The sequence below is a fragment of the Chenopodium album genome, chromosome 1, assembly GCF_948465745.1.
Source record: "Chenopodium album chromosome 1, dcCheAlbu1.1, whole genome shotgun sequence".
Lineage (NCBI taxonomy): Eukaryota > Viridiplantae > Streptophyta > Magnoliopsida > Caryophyllales > Amaranthaceae > Chenopodium > Chenopodium album.
In genome coordinates this window covers 39,141,148-39,160,925 of record NC_137834.1, presented here as the reverse complement: position 1 = coordinate 39,160,925, position 19,778 = coordinate 39,141,148, and the positions used below count along the sequence as shown (strand labels likewise).

At 37.9% G+C, this 19,778-nt stretch overlaps 1 pseudogene; it reads left to right on the top strand.

Annotated features, from left to right (window-relative positions):
- The first annotated feature begins 18,861 nt into the window (after positions 1–18,861).
- Positions 18,862–18,977, top strand: LOC145565411 (small nucleolar RNA R71; annotated as a pseudogene).
- The last annotated feature ends 801 nt before the right edge of the window (positions 18,978–19,778 follow it).

Sequence of the window (19,778 nt, the reverse complement as noted above, 5' to 3'; positions counted from 1 at the left end):
CATACAAACAAAATATTCAATTCGCTCCAAACTATTAATAACCTAAATTGGTTGAATATTAATGCAACAAATAATACTAAAATATCGTGATCACTTGATTAAACAACAAGATTAAAAAGGAACCTAAACCAGTTGTCCAAATTATCTTATTAGGCGTGATTTTCAATTACATATTCCCTTTAAACATGCAAAATGGTGATCATAACAATAGTAGAATAAACATTAATAATGGAAGCAATTTAACAATAATAATGCAAGTCAAATCAAATATAAAATAACCCTAATCATGATACTAGCAATATAAAAATAAAATAAGAGTAATTAAATTAATTAATTACTCACATTCTGCGCGTTCCTTTAAATTGCTACATCATGAATAAACTGTTAGTAACTTCAATAAAAATATAAAGCAAATGAAAATTAAATTAAATTAAAAGTATAGTTAATTTGGTCCAAACCCTCAGTTAATTCTACCTATCACACCTTGGTTAAAGTATAGAACTTCAGGTATTGTATAGACTCCTTGGAGTGCTTAAAGGAAGAAATAGTGAAAGAATGGGGAGGCTAGTGTTTAGGCTAAAGAAGGAGAAGAGAATTATTTGATGATCAAGCTTGTTGATGATTGAAAAAGGGGTGATATGACCTCTATTTATAAGGAAAAAAGAGGGTCAAAGAATCAAGAAAAGATCGAGTTCAAATCGGATTAAAACTCTTGCGATAGACATCAGTTTTTGCGATTTTTGTTTTTATCATATCTTTTGATCCAGAAATTGGAAAAAGAAGAATAAGATATCTTTGGAAAGCTCTTGAAGTCTACTTTCTAACCCAATTAGAATCAGATAAAAATATTATTCAGAAGTAAATATATGGCCGAAATAGTGAGACGTTGTCAGTTTTGGATAGAGTTTGACATTTTATTCATATCTTTTCCATTATAGCTCGGAATTGATATTATAATATATCATTGGAAAGATAATTTCAAGGGCTATCTAACCCTATAAAATTTGGATAAAAAATATGATTTAAGAAAATAATATCTATCTATCTTTGAACGTCTTTCAATTTGGGTAGAAATAGGATTTTCAAAAAAGGAGTTTTATTCAATTTCAAACTCTTTAATTTTATCTTTTCAAAACGGATACTTAATATCTTTTAGAAACTTGTAGAAGCTTCCAATTAATCCTAATTGGTTTATGAATGGAATTAAATAATTTGGACCCTCCACATGATCATTGGGTCGTAGGTAAGGTGGGCTTAGGTTTGGTTTGGGCTCAGTTTAATATTTTCGCCATAACTTATTCGTTATAACTCAGATTTGGGCTTATAATATATCGTTGGAAAGCTCTTTTAAAGCCCCATCCAACTATTTAATCATTGGACCAAGATAATGGACCAAATTAAACTGGATTAAACGTTTTTATAAAAAGGACACGACATGAATGATTTTAAAGGACACGAAATGAATTATTTTGGGTTTAAAGGCACGGAAAGAGGAAAATAATTTATTTTTTGGAAATGGGCTAGGAATTGGGTTGGTTTATGAAATGAAAATATGGATTTGAATATGGATTTAAGTACTCCAAAGATTAAATACTAAACCCGACCAATAATGGCGGTGAAAGGTTGTTCATCATCGGGTTTGGTTTTGGGGAGACATTTTTAGGTGTCTACAGAAGCCCGCACTTTGACTGAGTTTGTAGAAACGCCAGTTTCGAAACGATAGTCAAAGTAGTCGATAGGGATGGAGAATGATTTAAGACGTTCTGCGATCCTAAATCATTTTGTATACGCCGATACCTGCAGAAAAATGTTAGTTCTATAGATAAAAGATTAAAGGGATAGAATGCGTATCTGACACCAGTGTATCGGTGACAAATGAGTTTGGTAGCTTCCTATGCTTGAAGGAATCCACCGGATGACGTTTGTTGAAATGCTTTCCATGCTTGAGGAAAGCCGACAGATGAGTTTGGTAGCTTTCTAAGCCTGAAGAAACCTACCAGATGACACTTTCCATGCTTGAGGAAAGTCGACATATGATTTTGGCGTTTTTCTAGGCTTGAAGAAATCCACCGATACTGCTTTCCATGCTTGAGGAAAGCCGACTGAGGAATTTGGCGGTTTTCTATGCTTGAAGAAATCCACCGGATAATACTTTCCATGCTTGAGGAAAGTCGACAGATGATGAGATTGCAAGTCTTTATGTATCGAGAACCTTGCGTCATGAAACGATGGTGGTTCGATTGTCCCCGAACGTGGGCTGTAGATGGTCCTCTTGTCCCCGAATGTGGGATGTAGTTGGTTCGCTTGTCCCCGAACGTGGGCTGTAAATGGTCCGCTTGTCCCCGGACGTGGGCTGTATATGGTCCGCTTATCCCCAGACGTGGGTTGTAGATGGTCCGCTTGTCCCCGGACGTGGGCTGTAGATGGTCCGCTTGTCCCCGAACGTGGGCTGTAGATGGTCCGCTTGTCCCCGAACGTGGGCTGTAGTTGGTTCGCTTGTCCCCGAACGTGGGCTGTAAATGGTTCGCTTGTCCCCAAACGTGGGCTTTAGATGAGACCTGCAAAAATAAATTTGCCAATGGACTCGTATATATTGTGATTGACTTGACCAAGTTTGACTTGATGTGACATGACATGTGTATGACTTGTGAGTGTGTGTGTGTGTATATGTGTGTGTGCAGACACAAGCAAACGAAGATGCAAAAGCAAAAATTTTCTGTCAATTTTCGTCATGAGTGGAGGGTACCGACTTTCTCCCGAAAAAGAAAGATGTGAAAACTGAATTTTTATTTTCGAACTTCCCTCGATGAGAAAATTTTGAAAAAGTTTTTTTAAACTTCCCCAAAAGAAAAGACGCGAAAAAAGAAAAGAAGTTTTGAACTTCCTCGTTGATCAAGACAAAATGAATCGCATGGATTGAATTGCTTTTCTTCAAAGTAATGTATGCATGATGCATGTCCTTAGGCCAAGAGGCTAAGGACAATTACATCATGTGACACGATGAATGAACTTAGGTCATGGAGCTAAGCATCATATATGGTGTAAAGAAACAATCTTGAACGTCACTTAGGTCTGGAAGCTAAGCACGTATACAGATGAAGTGATTATTGCATAATGAACGTTGCTTAGGTCAAGGAGCTAAGCACGATATGCTTTGTATGATTAAAAATCATTGATATATAAATGTTTCTCAGCAAATTATGCGATGCATGAAACAATGAATATTGCTCAGGTCAGGAAGCTAAGCAAGTATACAATATTTCTTCTAATGAATGTTGTCTTTAAATATGATGAAACATGCACAGTGTTGAAACAAGATTTCATGATAAGGGCTCTTAAAGGGAAGGATGATTGATATGGATATGGATGTGTGAGTGAAGTGTGTGAATGTGATACTAAGGCTGGCTGCAAGGGTTATGGTGATGGAAAGAGATGTGAGAAGAGTCAAAGATGATGACTCTTTAGGCTGGGTAGGCTAAATGATGTGGGTTCAAGCCCCCAAGTCTAGCTCTAAATAGGTAGGGGTAAGAATTGGATATTCTTTGACTCGATCATGCATGGATGTGAATATGAATGTGGCCGCACCTCGATGTGAGGTTGCCTACGTATCTGTTAGGAATCAGGCCGAACATAGCTCTAACCAAACTTTGCACAAGTGTATGTACACCTCAAAGAGGTCTTTCAAGGGTTGTAAGGTGGTTAAGCTGAAGGTTTAAGAAAGAAAGGCATAAAAGGCTCAAGACCCAAGAGAAGCCCCCAAGATATTGCAATTGTGTACTAGACTTTGCAAGTTTTATTTTTCATATATTTTTTTTGTTTTGAATTTCTTTTTTTATTCTTTTGAATCAATGTAGGAAATCTCAGATCATGCGGTCCATCACTCAGTTAGCATTCATGTTTCTCAAGAACGGTACCAAGCACTCGATGAGAGACGCAATTTGAGACTTGTTCATATCAAAGACATTGAAACACTTGCCTTAGACATTGTTTTATTGTTGCTTTGCTACTTGTTTTTTTTTTACTTGCTTTTTGAATGTTATATAATTACACATCTTCCAATCCCAGGGTTAAGTGAATGTGGGTTGAAGAAATGAAGGCCAAACGTTAGACGAGGCTCAAAATGGTTGATGAAGAAATGGAATGTGATTGAACAGTTAATAGGGAATGACAGGGTTGCAAAGGTGCCTCAAGTCATTGGTGTACCTTGTATTAAGTTCGGTAATTGATTTTTTGATAATTACGGGATCGAATGTAAGAAAGAGATGCTCATTTATGAAGAAGGTAAGAAATGTAACACATAGACACATGGATAAGGAGAACCTATGCTAGACTTTTAGGGGGAAGGGTTTGAAACAAAAGAAGAAGAAAACATGAAATCTTGGTGAGAAGCTTGCATTGTGATTTATCTTCATGGCTGTTTATGAGTAACTTCTTGCCGCCTGGTGAGGAAAAAAGTTTCTTGTTGTTGATGTTTTGATTGGAAGGAAAGAAGGAAGGAGTTATGTTCCCCTTATTCTTCCAACTATTGCCTAGTGATTTTAGACTCAAGTACTGTGTAAGGATGAACTCACTTAATGCATTCACTCAATACTCGAATTGGAATGGAAGAGTGTATGAAACAATTTTGAAAACTGATGGGAAATACTCCACTCATTCCTATTACGACGGAAAGCGATGCATGCATGGTCCTAGTATACGATCATAAACAATATAGTGCATTACTCGAAGACAAAGTGTGTGCAATGAATCAACATGTGTGATTAGGTGAGTTTATTAAGACTCGTGGTATGATCGCATGGCTAGACATGAGGACGTTGTGAAAAACAAAGGACCCAATGACAAATAGCACGGAAGACTAAAAGAAAAACTAACTTGATTAATTTTGTCCAATTTTAATGTTTATGCTATTTACTAGGTGAAAACGGTCCATTGGCAATCATTAGTCATAAATGAGATCAACCAAAATCAAAGACAAAGAACACATGTTAAGGTTAGCACAATAATTGATCACAAGAAACTAGGAAGAGGACTAGAATTCTAGAAGAGTTAAGACTCATGGGTATAAAAACAAAATAAATAAATAAATAAAAATTTAATTCTATGTTATACGACTTGACACAAATTAAAGGACTTGGCTAAGACTAGCTTGACACGAAATTTTTTTTTTAAAAAAAAAAAAAAAAAAAAAAGATAACGCTAAAAAGACACCTAAACTGGATAGGCTGTAGTATATCGGTTATTACTTTTGATCTGTGACTCTGATTAAGACGAAACCAGCTCCAAATGAAAGATAAAACTCGGGGCTATAGATCCATAGTTTGCACGACACGTAACTCTTTCTAGAACTCTGGATATGACCAAAACAAGTTGACTCTTGTGCTGTATACGGAAATAAAATCCGGGTTGACTCAAAAATTAAAAAAAAAAAATCTATAGGTCAACTCTAATAATTAAAAAAAAAGGGGGGTTTGATAAGAGAAAAAAAAAATAATTTAAAAAAGGTCAGTAAAAAAATGCACACATAAGCATATCGTCACGCATGATGCAATGAAGTTCGCAACATAAAGTCAAGTTCTATGTTCGACTATGGTCAAGCTTTTGGGTGTCAAAGGGTACCATGGTTAAGAGTTTGGACGCGTTAGCAAGGAAGCCTCCCTTGAGGGTGTATGCCAACAGGGGGCTCCACGAGTTCGTGATGAAATCAAAATCGACTCCATGGTTTGGGTGGATTTAAAATCTCGGATGAACCCTTATTGTCATGCACGTTTTCGGGTTGATAGAGCTTAAATCCCCCGGGCTAGCCACATACGTAGAACACGTACTATTGTGGCAAAATAGGTAACCTAAAATTGCATATGCATATGTGACAATGCCAATTAAATCGCAGGAATACAATTCAAGAATCTTTCAAGTCTCATCCACTCATCTTAATTAAATACCGATCACTCAAATCGATAAATAACCAAGAATCCTCCCCAGTGGAGTCGCCAAATTGTAGGCGTCGCTCGAAGTGCGCCTACGTTAAAGCATGTGGTGAATATGCTTGGCACTCATAAGAAGTGGGAATTGACATAATACGATTAGGGACAAGGAAAGTAGGGAGCCGCCAACAAGTTTTTAAGGAACTTGTAAACCGTTCACGGATCATAAAAGGCAACCACGAATAAGGGACAACGAAGGCAACAACGATTGACCCGTGAAGGTTACACCCCATTCATAATCCATTAGATTACTAACTCCATAAGGTTCGGAACCACGAAAGGAGGACCGGGGATGATGGTACGAAGTGAGTCATGGAGTCACATTCGCTCGTATTGGCCTCTACTCGATTCTTATAGTGAAAAGTGATTCCTGCGATCTCAAATGCATACAAACAAAATATTCAATTCGCTCCAAATTATTATTAAGCTAAATTGGTTGAATATTAATGCAACACATAATACTAAAATATCGTGATCACTTGATTAAACAACAAGATTAAAAAGGAACCTAAACCGGTTGTCCAAATTATCTTATTAGGCGTGATTTTCAATTACATATTCCCTTTAAACATGCAAAATGGTGTTCATAACAATAGTAGAATAAACATTAATATTGGAAGCAATTTAACAATAATAATACGAGTCAAATCAAATATAAAATAACCCTAATCATGATACTAGCAATATAAAAATAAAATAAGAGTAATTAAATTAATTAATTACTCACATTCTGCGCGTTCCTTTAAATTGCTACATCATGAATAAACTGTTAGTAACTTCAATAAAAATATCAAGCAAATGAAAATTAAATTAAATTAAAAGTAGAGTTAATTTGGTCCAAACCCTCAGTTAATTCTACCTATCACACCTTGGTTAAAGTATAGAACTTCAGGTATTGTATGGACTCCTTGGAGTGCTTAAAGGAAAAAATAGTGAAAGAATGGGGAGGCTAGTGTTTAGGCTAAAGAGGGAGAAGAGAATTATTTGATGATCAAGATTGTTGATGATTGAAAAAGGGGTAATATGACCTCTGTTTATAGGGAAAAAAGAGGGTCGAAGAATCAAGAAAAGATCGAGTTCGAATCGGATTAAAACTCTTGCGATAGACAGCAGTTTTTGCGGTTTTTGTTTTTATCATATCTTTTGATCCAGAAATTCGAATAAGATGAATAAGATATCGTTAAAAATCTCTTGAAGTCTAATTTATAACCCAATTGGAATCAGATTAAAATATTATGTATAAGTAAATATATGGCCGAAATAGTGAGACGATGTCAGTTTTGGATAGAGTTTGACATTTTATTCATATCTTTTCCGTTATAGCTCGGAATCAATATTATAATATATCATTGGAAAGATAATTTCAAGGGCTATCCAACCATATAAAATTTAGATAAAAAATATGATGCAAGAAAATAATATCTGTCTATCTTTGAACGTCTTTCAATTCGGGTAGAAATAGGATTTTCAAAAAAGGAGTTTTATTCAATTTCAAACTCTTTTCAAAACGGATAATTAAGATCTTTTAGAAACTTGTAGAATCTTCCAATTAATCCTAATTGGTTTATTAATGGGATTAAATAATTTGGACCCTCCACATGATCATTGGGTCGTAGGTAAGGTGGGTTTAGGTTCAGTTTGGGCTTAATTTAATATTTTGGCCATAAATTATTCGTTATAACTCGGATTTGGGCTTATAATATATCGTTGGAAACCTCTTTTAAAGCCCCATCCAAAAATTTAATCATTGGACCCAGATTATGGACCAAAATTAACTGGATTAAACGTTTTTATAAAAAGGACACGAAATGAATGATTTTAAAGGACACGAAATGAATTATTTTGGGTTTAAAGGCACGAAAAGAGGAAAATAAGTTATTTTTTGGAAATGGGCTAGGAATTGGGTTGGTTTATGAAATGAAAATATGGATTTGAATATGGATTTAAGCACTCCAAAGATTAAATACTAAACCCGACCAATAATGGCGGTGAAAGGTTGTTCATCACCGGGTTTGGGTTTGGGGAGACATTTTTAGGTGTCTACAGTTGCCTACATATCCTTTCCTAACGAATCAGGCAAAACGTAGCTCTCTTCAGTGTCCTAATCAAGTAATTATGGGTAGTACTTTTCAAGTTGGTCAAGATTGGTCATGTTTGAGAACTCATTACCATCCATGTCAGTTAGTTTTGATGCACCTCCTGATAGGATTGTTTTGACAATATAGGGTCCGGACCAATTAGGCAAAAATTTGCCTCTTGGATCCAGAACATTTTTCCTTAATGCTTTTAACACCAAGTCTCTTACTTTAATGTTTCTCGTCTTCACCTTCTTATTAAAATGTCTAGTCATACGGGTTTGATAGCATTGGGTATGATGTAGAGCTTCTAGTCCCTTTTCATCAAGTAGAATTAGCTCTTCATATCTTGCTCTAGTCCATTCGACTTCCTCGAGTTTACTTTCTAATGCAATGCGTAGAGAGAGTATCTCTAGCTCTACAAGTTGTACGACATCCATTCAATAAACTAAAGAGAATGGCGTATTTCCTGTTGATGTGCGAATTGACGTGCGATAACCCCAAAGTGCGAAATGGAGTTTGTCAGGCCAATCCTTGTAATTTTCTGTCATTTTCTCGATGATGGTCTTTAGATTTTTATTAGCTTCCTCAACTGCTCTATTTGCTTGAGGTCTATAAGGAGAAGAATGATGGTGTTGAATGCCATATTTTTGTAGCAATTCTTCACACTCAGCTTGAAAGTGAGTTCCATTGTCACTTATTGACGAGGGTTGAGACTAGGTCGTTGAAGCTAACCCCTACCCAAATCCAAACAAAATTTGTAAACACTCAACACACCCCTACACAAGTATAATGGCAAGTTGAGGGTCGAACCCAAAGGAATGGTGGGCGATTATCTATCAAAAACTTTTGTATACATCCGGTTTACACTAATATTAGTGTACATCGAGCAGTATAAGGGTAACTTTTAGCTAATTTTAGGGTAACTTTTTGCCTGTTTTTGGGTAACTTTAAACATAATACAACTTTTATATAAATAGACAACAAGAAAAGTTTTATAAAGGTAATTTAATTACATTCAATCACTAATAATTGATTTTTAGTTATTTAAAATGTGGTTCTTTATTAATAAAGTGTAGATAATTTTTATTTCAATTGGGTTACTTTTATGCATATTGGGGTAACTTTTATTCATTTCAGAGGTAACTTTTAATCACTTTTAGCTATCTTTGTAATGGATGTACAATAATTATTGTACACCGGATTTTTGTAAAAGTTTGTGATTATCTATTGTCTATGGTCAAGCTATTCTGAAATGTAATGATTGGGTGTGAATGCTATGTTAGGACAAAGACGACTAATAAACGAGAAGAAATCAAATGTAATAAACACTAGGGCTAGGATCCACATGTAATCATAACGGATTCAACTAATTGGGAGGTAAAATTGACTAAGTCAGGCAATGTGAGGGAAAATAAATCATGCAACCAAAAGAGCAAATCAAGCTATTCTCTTAGAGGTGTAACTAGCGTCAACTACGATAAACTCTAGCTAGGAAACATCACAACACACCTCAATCGTGTAAATGCAAGCCACAAATCAATGGTCCGTATCAATGTGAACTTACAATGCAATCTAGTGCAACAATCAAAGTTAGCTACTCTTTAATTAATCACACACATGCACATAATTATCAACCAATTTAATCACATAGTCAACTCCATCAATTTTCCCCAATTAGCTTCAATACATTACTCATACATGCTTCACCATTACCCTAGCAAGCTATCTACTCACTAGCCATTGAAATCAAAATTAAAACAACAAATTCATCATGATCAAATCAAACAAGCTAAAATCGAACACAAATCAATCAATCTTCAATCAAACTTGAACATTCAACAAACAATTGAAATCAAACTAAAGATCAAACTAAAGATTGAATTAAAGAAAAGGAAATCTTACAATCTTGATCAAAGAATCAAAGGAATTAAAGAAAGCTTCAATCATCAACAATCCACCATGAATTTCTCTCACTAAAACCTAGAGTTTCTCTCTCTAAAAATCTCTCTAATTTTGATCAAAAACTAATTCTAATTCTGTTCTAATTCTCCCCCTAAAAATAGAAGGATAAACTATATATAGGAAAGATACAAAAGAAGAGTTAGTTGGATTATCCCAAAAGAAACCCCGAAAGGCGCGGTCGCATCAGAGGAGAGGCGCGACCGCGGGAAAAAGGGTACGGAACAGGGGCCCTGGCAGGCGCGCTTGCACCCGCACTAGGCGCGCCTGTGCCACCCAGGTGCGCGGCCGCACCACCCTCGTGCGCGCCCGCACCTGGCAACAGGGGAGCCCCCCCTCTTCTTCTTCCAAGCTCATCCTCGTGGGCTCGACTTTATGATGATGATGAACACCAAGGTGGGTAGTCTTGAGAGGGCCTATTTTGGTGGGTTCATGGTAAAGATTACGCCCCCACCGCATACGTGCACCGATCTCTTGACTTTCTCTTTGCGTTCCTTTAAACTTGACGTTCCAAAAGGCGAACATGAGGCATCCAAATTGATGAGAGGAAGGCTCGGGAATCCTTGGAGACACGATCATAACCTAAAAACAAACGAAAACAAACAAATAAAAGGGAAAAAGAACAAATAAACAAAGAAATGCACAAAACAAGGAAACTAACTACGGAAAGCACAAACTAACGAAATAAAGAACAAAATTAAGGAAAAGCTAAGGAAAAGGGCTATAAAGAAGCATGAAAATCATCCTAAAAGAGGCCAAATGAGTGCCATAAATGACACTCATAAAATTCCCCCAAGCTAAACTTTTGCTCGTCCTCGAGCAAAATAAAGCAAGAAAGAATAAGGATGAAAGACTTATTCAAAAAGAAAAAGAAAGACTCGAGATGAGAATATACACTAAGACTCACTGTCGTAGGAATCACAGTTGTTTTTAGCTACAACAAGCCATTTTAAACCCCTAGATAGCCCTAAGGACGAGTAATGCTCTCGTAAGGGTATCCTAAGAGTTTACCCATAACTCTCCCCCAACATCCAAGAGGCAAAACCATAAAAAGAAAAGAATAAGGGAAAAAGGGAAAACAAAACCTTTGCAAAATGGACTTACAAAGAGACTACAATGCAAATGAATGAAAATCTTTCTCAAGTAGTCAAGGTATGCACGTTCCAAGATATCCAAGGTTGATTGAAACATAAGGTATGCTAAGCATAGGAACTAGACATCACAATCCACGTTCATCCCAATCGATCTTACCACGTTCTCCCTATTAGTCTCAAATCTCCCCTTAGCGATCATCCCAATGATTCCTCGAAGGAACCGGAAAAAAAGATTTATTTAGGCTACTCGACAATCTTGACTATGCATCCCCTTTCCTTAGGCAATGACCCATGATTCCCTCCCCCGAATAGTGACTCAACTTCTAGGTCGAAAGGGCTTTCCCAAAGGTTGTAACGTAAGACATAAAGGGTGAAGGTAAGCTAAAATTTAAAATTTGGCGATTTTCCTAAATAGTGAAGCAAAAGGGTGATCAATCCTCAACATCACGATCAAGAAATCACCAAACAAAAATGACAACACCCCCAAGCTTATTCAAAGCTATACTCACAAGAATATATACAAAAAGCGTAAACGCTTCTCCCCCAAGCTTAAATGAAGCATTGTCTTCAATGCTTAGAAGGAGAAAAGAATACATCAAAATGTTTTTGAAATTTTCACTTTTTCAATTTTTTGGTTATTTATTTTGTTTTTTTTTTTTCATTTTTTGTAAAGCCATGCTTTGTCCTTGCCTTTTTTCTAAATTCGGACGACATTTTTTTTTTATATTGCACTTATTTGTCCATGCCTCTTTTAATGTAGGACGACTTTTACTCGTACTCCTTTGCCATTATTCTCAAAGAAAACATAATCACATGCTTGCATCAATAGAACCACATATCCCAACTATATCACCACAAACTCCATCAAGAATGACCAATTGCTTCACAAAAACAAGAAAAGAAAGAAAATGAAACAAAAGGCCAAAGATCTAAAGATGTGGCTTGAAAAGAAGGAAAAAGGCTCAAATGGTTGCAAGAAGGCAAATGTAAACCCAAAAACAAATATCAAACAAACTATCCTAAAAATGAAAAATACCACACCGAAAAAGGTGCCTTTGTCCTCCCTAGATAGCTCGGTCTCGGGTTTAAGAATCATAAATCAAGCTTTATAGATTAGGTTTGCAATAGTCAAGGATCCACGCCACTCATACAAAATGGGTTGAAGGCTTGAAAAACGATGAACCTCACATGGATGTAGCAAAAACTCACTAGAGGTGTCAAATCGACTATAGGGAGCAACTACCAACATGCCACAAACAAGTAAAATCCGGCTTCATGATCCACCTAGTTCAAACCAACTACCCTAGCATACACCTATCCTAGAGTCAACCAAGCATAGTCTCAAACCGTGCATACCTTTACTACCTAGGAAGAAATTCATGCAAAAGACAAAGTCTAATGTACAAATTCCAATTCATAAGGAAAACAAAAATGGGTGAAAAACAAGCCTCAAAAGCATACCACAAACCAAAACAAGAACAAAGGAAAAATAAAAGATAAAAGGAAAAGGAAAAGAAAAGGAAAGCCATAGACAAAGGAAGAATAGGAAAAATGGAGAAAGGAACTAGAAAGCGAGTTAAGCACATATATCCCAATCGACATACAAGAGATCGAATGACAACATCGTCAACGATCCCAAACACGTTACGTGTTAACAAGCAATCATCCTCGAACCGTTCAACTTCCCCTAAACTAAACCTAATCTATGCATCCAAAGAAAATAAAGAGAAAAATTAGAAAGGTCTCATCAGGTTATCCATGCTTAGCATAATAAACAAAGGTGATAGAAAGAACCACCATCGTTGCGCTCCAAAATCGTAAGCATCATCAAAAAGCCATGTGAGAACAAGAAAAGTAAAAGAAGCTATAAACAAAGAAAAAGGTTAGTAACTTCAAAACAAAAGAAAAAGATACCGAAAAGTAAAACTTAACAAAGCTAACAAAAACATTAAACAACTGAGCAAAATTAGGCTAACAAAAACCAAAACGAAAAGTAAAGAAAAAAAACTAAGTGAACAACTAAACAACTAACTAACTAAAAGGTACTAAACTTTAAGATTTGGATTCAGAGGGATTTGGATTCAAGGGCTTTGGATATAAGGGTTTTGGATATAGGGGAGCAAGAAACAATCAACATCATCACAAGGAAATCATCACAACAACAATAGCAAAACAAACTCATGGGACTAGCAACAAACAACAACAAGACTAGAGACCAAGATAAGGAAACCATCATGCAAGAGGCAAATAAAGTTCAAGGTATGCAACAACAACAAATATTGGCAACTGAGATACAAAGAAGTTCCCCCAAGCTAAACATGAATACATCTCAACATCCCAACAATACAAATCAAATACATAAACATAAAGGATGGAGGTAAGAGGTACAAAAGAGAGGGAACTAAGACTCGTCATTACCACCACCACCGGCCTCATTAGAATCATTGTTGCCCATGTAGTCATCGAAGGTTGGGGTGAATAAGTAGCCCAAGCTCCGGTGAATCCCTCGGGCCAACCATAATGCCCCTTGAAGTTATCTTGTTGCCAAGGGGCAAGAGGTGTGAATTGCTCGGGCATGGTGAGCTCAAATGGATGGTTAGGGTGCACATAGGGGTAATTAGGGTCAGCCCTATAGTCACACCCTCCTGGAGCACAGTAATCATAGTTACCACGCTCGTCCGGGTAAGAACGGGGCTCGGTACCGGGCTCTAAAGGCCCTTGCCAATAAGGATGCCCATGCGAAGGTATAGGACCTTGCTGGGCCGGAAAGTAAGGATAGTTAACCGGGGGAGTGATGCTCCCTCGGTTAACCTCCGCATCATAAAGTTGTTGTTGTTGAATGAACATATCTTGTTGCATTTCAGAAATACCTCGCATATGGGAGTATAGGGCCTCAAAATCTTGGTCATATATGCCCTCCAAGCGGATTTGTAACCCACTCATTTGGTTACTAAGGGCCTCCAAGTCGGAGTTAGCAAATTGAGGTTGTTACGTTTGCCCTTGATGTTGTTGTTGTTATTGTGGACGTTGTTGTTGTTGTTGATGTTGTTGTTGTTGTTCTTCCTCAATTTCTTCTTCTTCCTCATCGGAGTCAAAGAATGGGCGGCGGAAGCTCTTGGGGACATGCCACACATTAGGTGTTTCCATTCGGTGGAGAGATGTCAAAGATGGGTTGGGAAGGTAGCACCAATGCTTGTTATCCCGAAGCCACTCATAATTGCCCTCCTCATAATGTTTGGAGATAAATTGAATTTGCCCCAATTGTTTCATATCAAGGTACACAGAGTTGGGATCTCCAACCGGCTTGCAATATGGCAAATGGTGATCAAGGTGGAGGTTGGTCAAGAGCCTAGTGACCGTTCCCCCACAAGGAATCTCCCCGGTGTCCCGGTCTTGCAAGGCTACACAATAGGTGGCAAAAATGTACCCCAAGTTCAACCCGCCACGATATTCTCCTCTAGTGGCCAACCAAAGAATTTTGAGCTCCAATTTGCTCATTTTGCCCAACTCTTGTTTGGGGAAAACCGTGTACCCCAAAAGACGGTGAACAACCCGAAGACAAGGTTGGTAGACATTGCTAATCTTGGCCCGCTTGGTGAAAAACTCACCACCTCCGGAGATATCGTCCCACCAATGATCCTGATCATACTCCTAAAAAATATAAGGCTCTTGATCCAAGATGTCACCATGAGGATCAAAATCTAGAGCGGCATTGAATTGCTCTAAGGAGAGGTCGAAGAAGCTGTTGAAAATTTGGAATTGAACCATATATTGACCCTCAGCAGGAATTATCTCAACCGAAGCAAAGAACTCAAGAGTGGGCTCAACATAGGTGCGGTAGCTACAGGAGATGAATGTGCCCATTCGCAGGTTGATCAACAACTCCCTTACATCCTCATCAATCCCCAATGCGGTCATGTCGGATTGAAAGTAGTGTCTTGTGGGTTTGAGGGAGCGGTTTTCTTTTAGTTTATGGTACCGGTTCTTGTGTTTTTTATCGTTGAATTCTCTTTTGGGTGGTGGAGTAGGGTTACGTGTTTGGGAGGAGGATGTGCTTGGGGTAGGTTCATCAGTGGAGGCGTTTGTTTTGCGTTTCTTAACAAGGTTTTTGAGGACTCTCGACATGATGAATTTCAAGTGCAAGGATCACAAAAAAAAAACCAATCACAAAATTCCCACAACAATCCGCAAAATCTCCAATCAAGAACTTCAATATCCACAAATCACAATTCCAATCCAAATTACCAAACAACACCAAACATCCAACAATTTCTTCCCAAAAAATCAACGACCACAAGAAGAACCACTAATACCACAATAGCACCTTACTACCCACACTACCAAAATTAAATTCCAAAATTCTCAACAAAATTGCTCACAAATGCTACAAAATCAACAAACAACAAAATGTGAGGTAAAATCAAACAACAAATAACTCAAATAATCAACCAAAAACCAATATCAATCATCAAAATCATCAAAGTTGGTACTACCACTATTCATGCTCATGAACAAATCAAAACTTGCAAATATATGACATAATTGAGCAATTAAAAGCTAAAAAAGATGATTATACCATATATGAAGCAAGATTGAACCACTTTTAACCACCAATATCCACCAAATAGAAAAACCCCAAATTGTACCCAAGTATGGATGAGAGAGATTGGAGGTTTAATTTGATGAAAGTAGTATGAATTTGATGATTTGGATGGAAATTTAGAAGGTTTTAGTGAATTTGGAGAGAAAATTTGAGTGATTTGAGTTGAAATTTTGATGAGTTGTTGAAAGTAGTGGTGCGGTTTTGAGGGTTTGAGGATGATCGGGGTCGAAACTATGAAGGAGGAATAAGGGGAAATGAAAGAAGAAAGGAAGGAAGGAAAATAAAGGAGAGGCTCGGGCTGATGCGCGCCCGCACCAGCCAGGTGCGCGACCGCACCAGCTGGATGCGCGCCCGCACCAGACAGGTGCGCGGCCGCACCAAATGCGTGCGCGCCCGCACCTGAGCCCAACCTATCTCTCTCTTCTTTTTTTTTTAAAGATCTTGGTGCGTTCATTGGTGGGTACACGAATAATGATGATGATAAACGCCAACATAGGAAGTAGCAAAATCCCGTTTTAGTGGGTTTAAAACTAGAACTTCATGAACCCACCATAAGAACCCACCAAGTGCAAACTTCCTTCAACTTTAAAGCATAAAATCCCTAACTTACCTAACCAAGATTCTTACCCTTTTACCTCAAATTTCTATAAAATCGAGTATAATCACATCAAAAACCGCAAAACACCTTCTCATTCTTCATGCTCACTTAATGAAATCCAATCCCAAAAATGCAACCTACAAATCCAATCAAGTAGAAAAGTGAAAGAAAAGAAAATAAAAGAAGGAAAAATAAGAGAAATTCAAAAATCAAAAAGAAAAGTTAGAAATCTACGGGTTGCCTCCTGGGAAGCGTTTGCTTATGGTCCTAAGCTCAACCCTTCCTCCAAATCATGGAGGGTCAAAGAACACCACCTTCTTCAAGGTAGCGGAAAGAGAAAATTCTTTTTCAACTTCTAGCAACCTCTTGTTGTTGCTTGATGAAACTTCCTTCAAAGACTTTTCAATTGCAAATTTTTCTTTCCGTAACTTCTTTCTCTCTCTCTTCTTCTTAGAATCACGAGCTTTTTTCTTTGGCTTGTTGCTTATTGTAGATGGTTCCTCACCATCCATACTCATGGAAACATCCTTTACATCTTGAGGGTAGAGCTCAAACCAATGAGGGATTTCAACTTCCTCCTCATCCGTTAGCTTGGGAATCATCATTTTGTCTTCACTAACCTTCTTGCCATCAAAACTTGAAAGAACATCATAACAATTCTCAAGAACATCGTTAGTTGAAGAATTAATCATGCACACATTATCAATAGAGCGAGGGGAATTAGCACACACAATTCCTTGCACAAGAGACAAAGACTCGTGCATTGGTTTCAACTCAAAGCTTTCCTCTTTCTTACTAATTCTCAAGGTAATACAGCCTCCTTTCACATCTATTAAGGCTCCCGAAGTGGCTAAGAAAGGTCTTCCTAAAATGATAGGGATATGGTCATCTTCCGTAATCTCGAGCACAATGAAATCAACGGGAATAGTGAACCCTCCTATCTTAAGAGGAACATCCTCAACTCTCCCCTTTGGAATCATAATAGTCCGATCGGCCAATTGAAGGGTTATGTTAGATGGGAGTAGCTCACCTAGCTCGAGTTTCTTGAAAATGGAATAAGGCATGACACTCACACTAGCTCCAAGATCACAAAAAGCATTATTAAACATTTTCCTTTTGATCTCACATGGAATAGAGAAGTTTCCCGGATCCTCCACTTTCTTGGGCATCTCATTATGAATGAAAGCACTACAAAAACTCCCAACTTCAACCGAATCAACTTCATTGCACATTCTCTTCCCACTCAAAATCTCCTTAAGGAACTTAGAGTATCTAGGCATTTGGGTAATTGCATCGGTGTAGGGGATTGAAAGGTGAACTTCCTTGAGCATAGCAATAAACTTTCCAAATTGCTCATCAATTTTGTGCCTCAAGAATTTTTGTGGGTATGGAAGGTCGGGTCTCCGCACTTCCTCACGCTCTTTCTCACTACTCCTTTCTTTCTCTTGCACCTCCTCATAACTCACACTTGGGTCACTCCTCTCAACTTCCACTCTTGGGTCACTCCTCTCCTCATCCTCCTCAATGGACCTAGAAGCTCCCTCATTAAGAACTCTCCCACTCCTAGTGGTGATAGAACAAACGGGTTTCTTAGGTTGGCCACTCCTTGAGAAGGAAAAGAGGATGGACTAGCACAATCCTTTAGAGTGTTGGCTATTTGGGTTATTTGTGTCTCAAGCATTTTGTTATGATTCATCATCTCATTAAATTTCTTGTCACTCACCGCCATATATGTGTTGATGATCATGGTTTGGTTATCAATCATTTCTTCCAAATTTGTCTTAAATGATGATGGTTGGGAATAAGAATTTTCACCATTGCCTTGAGGCTTTGGAGCAAAATCGGGTGGGGGTCCCCTTTGGTTGTTATTTTGAAAACTTCCCCGATTTTGGTTGTTGTTCCAATTGCCACGGCCTTGATTATTGCCACTATTATGGTAATGATTACCAAAGCCTTGAGATTGACTTTGGTTACCATACCCATGGCTCAGGTTTTGATTACTATAGCCTTGGTTGTTATAGTTACCTCGAAAACCTTGGTTTCCTTGGTTCCTATAGCCTCTATTGTTGTAGTTATCGAAACCACCTTGGGGGTGAGAATTCCTATTACTAAAATTTTTAGGTCCATCAAATCTTTGACCACCATTGACATTAGACACAAAGTTCACATGTTATTGGAAGTAGAAGGAGAAGAGTTAGAAAATGTACCTCTCCCTTTAGATTGGGAGGGAATACTCACTGAATTCGTAGAAACACTCTCAAGTTTTTCTTTGATCGACGTCACTTACTTCCCTAGATTTGAAATTTGGGAAGACAAGTTGTTAATCGCATTGAGATGATCCACCTAATAAACCGTCGAGCCACTCTTCCTCGTAGACTCTCTCTCTCCTTCTTGCCAATATCTATAGTATCTCACCACATCCTCAATTATGTCAACTACCTCTTCTTCCGTCCTATTCATTATAGGATCTCCGGCTCCTCCATCTAGGCATGACTTGCCTTGAGCACTCAAGCCTCCATAGAAAATTTGTATCACTTGATAGGTAGGAATTCCATGATGTGGGCACTCTCTTTAGTACTCCTTGTACCTCTCCCATGCTTCATAGGATCATAGGAATTCCATGATTAGGCCTTTGTTTGAATCCTTGGATCAAGGCTCTAGCCTCCGTCGTCTTCTTTTGTGGGTAAAAGCGAGACAAGAAAGCTTTGGTGACTTCATCCCATCTCCTAAGGGAATTTGGCTTAACCTCCTTATTCAACCACTTTAAGGCACGACCAATAAGAGAAAAGGGAAACAACTTTAGCCGAATAAACTCTTGAGAAATGTCGTTCACCTTGATAGTATTACAATACTTCTCAAATTCCTTTAGGTGATTCAACGGGCTCTCACTCTTGGCTCCACTAAATTGCCTCATTTCTATCAAAGTAATCATGGCCGGTCTAATTTCAAAATCGTTCGCCGGTGTTTTAGGTGGAGCAATACCACTCTCAAACCTATAAGCACCTGGAATTCCCAACTCCTTCAAAGCTACTCTTGGATTCTCTTCCATGGCTTGCTCTTCTTCCATAAATTCTTCTTCACTTGAGGAACTTAGGCTCAAAGATCGGTTGGCTACCCTTCTTCGTGAAAGAGTTCTTTCAATTTCCGGATCTAAAGGAACTAAGGTCCTAACACGAGTTCTACTATGCATGCAAAAGCTCAAAATAAATTGTTAGTAACACGGCTACAAGTGTAGCCTAAAAGAAAGAAGAAAAATCTTTTTGTATTTTTGAATAAGATGGAATAGACTCAACAACAATACAAAATCACAACGTCATTCCCCGGCAACGGCGCCATTTTGACGAGGGTTGAGACTAGGTCGTTGAAGCTAACCCCTACCCAAAGCCAAACAAAATTTGTAAACACTCAACACACCCCTACACAAGTATAATGGTAAGTTGAGGGTCGAACCCAAAGGAATGGTGG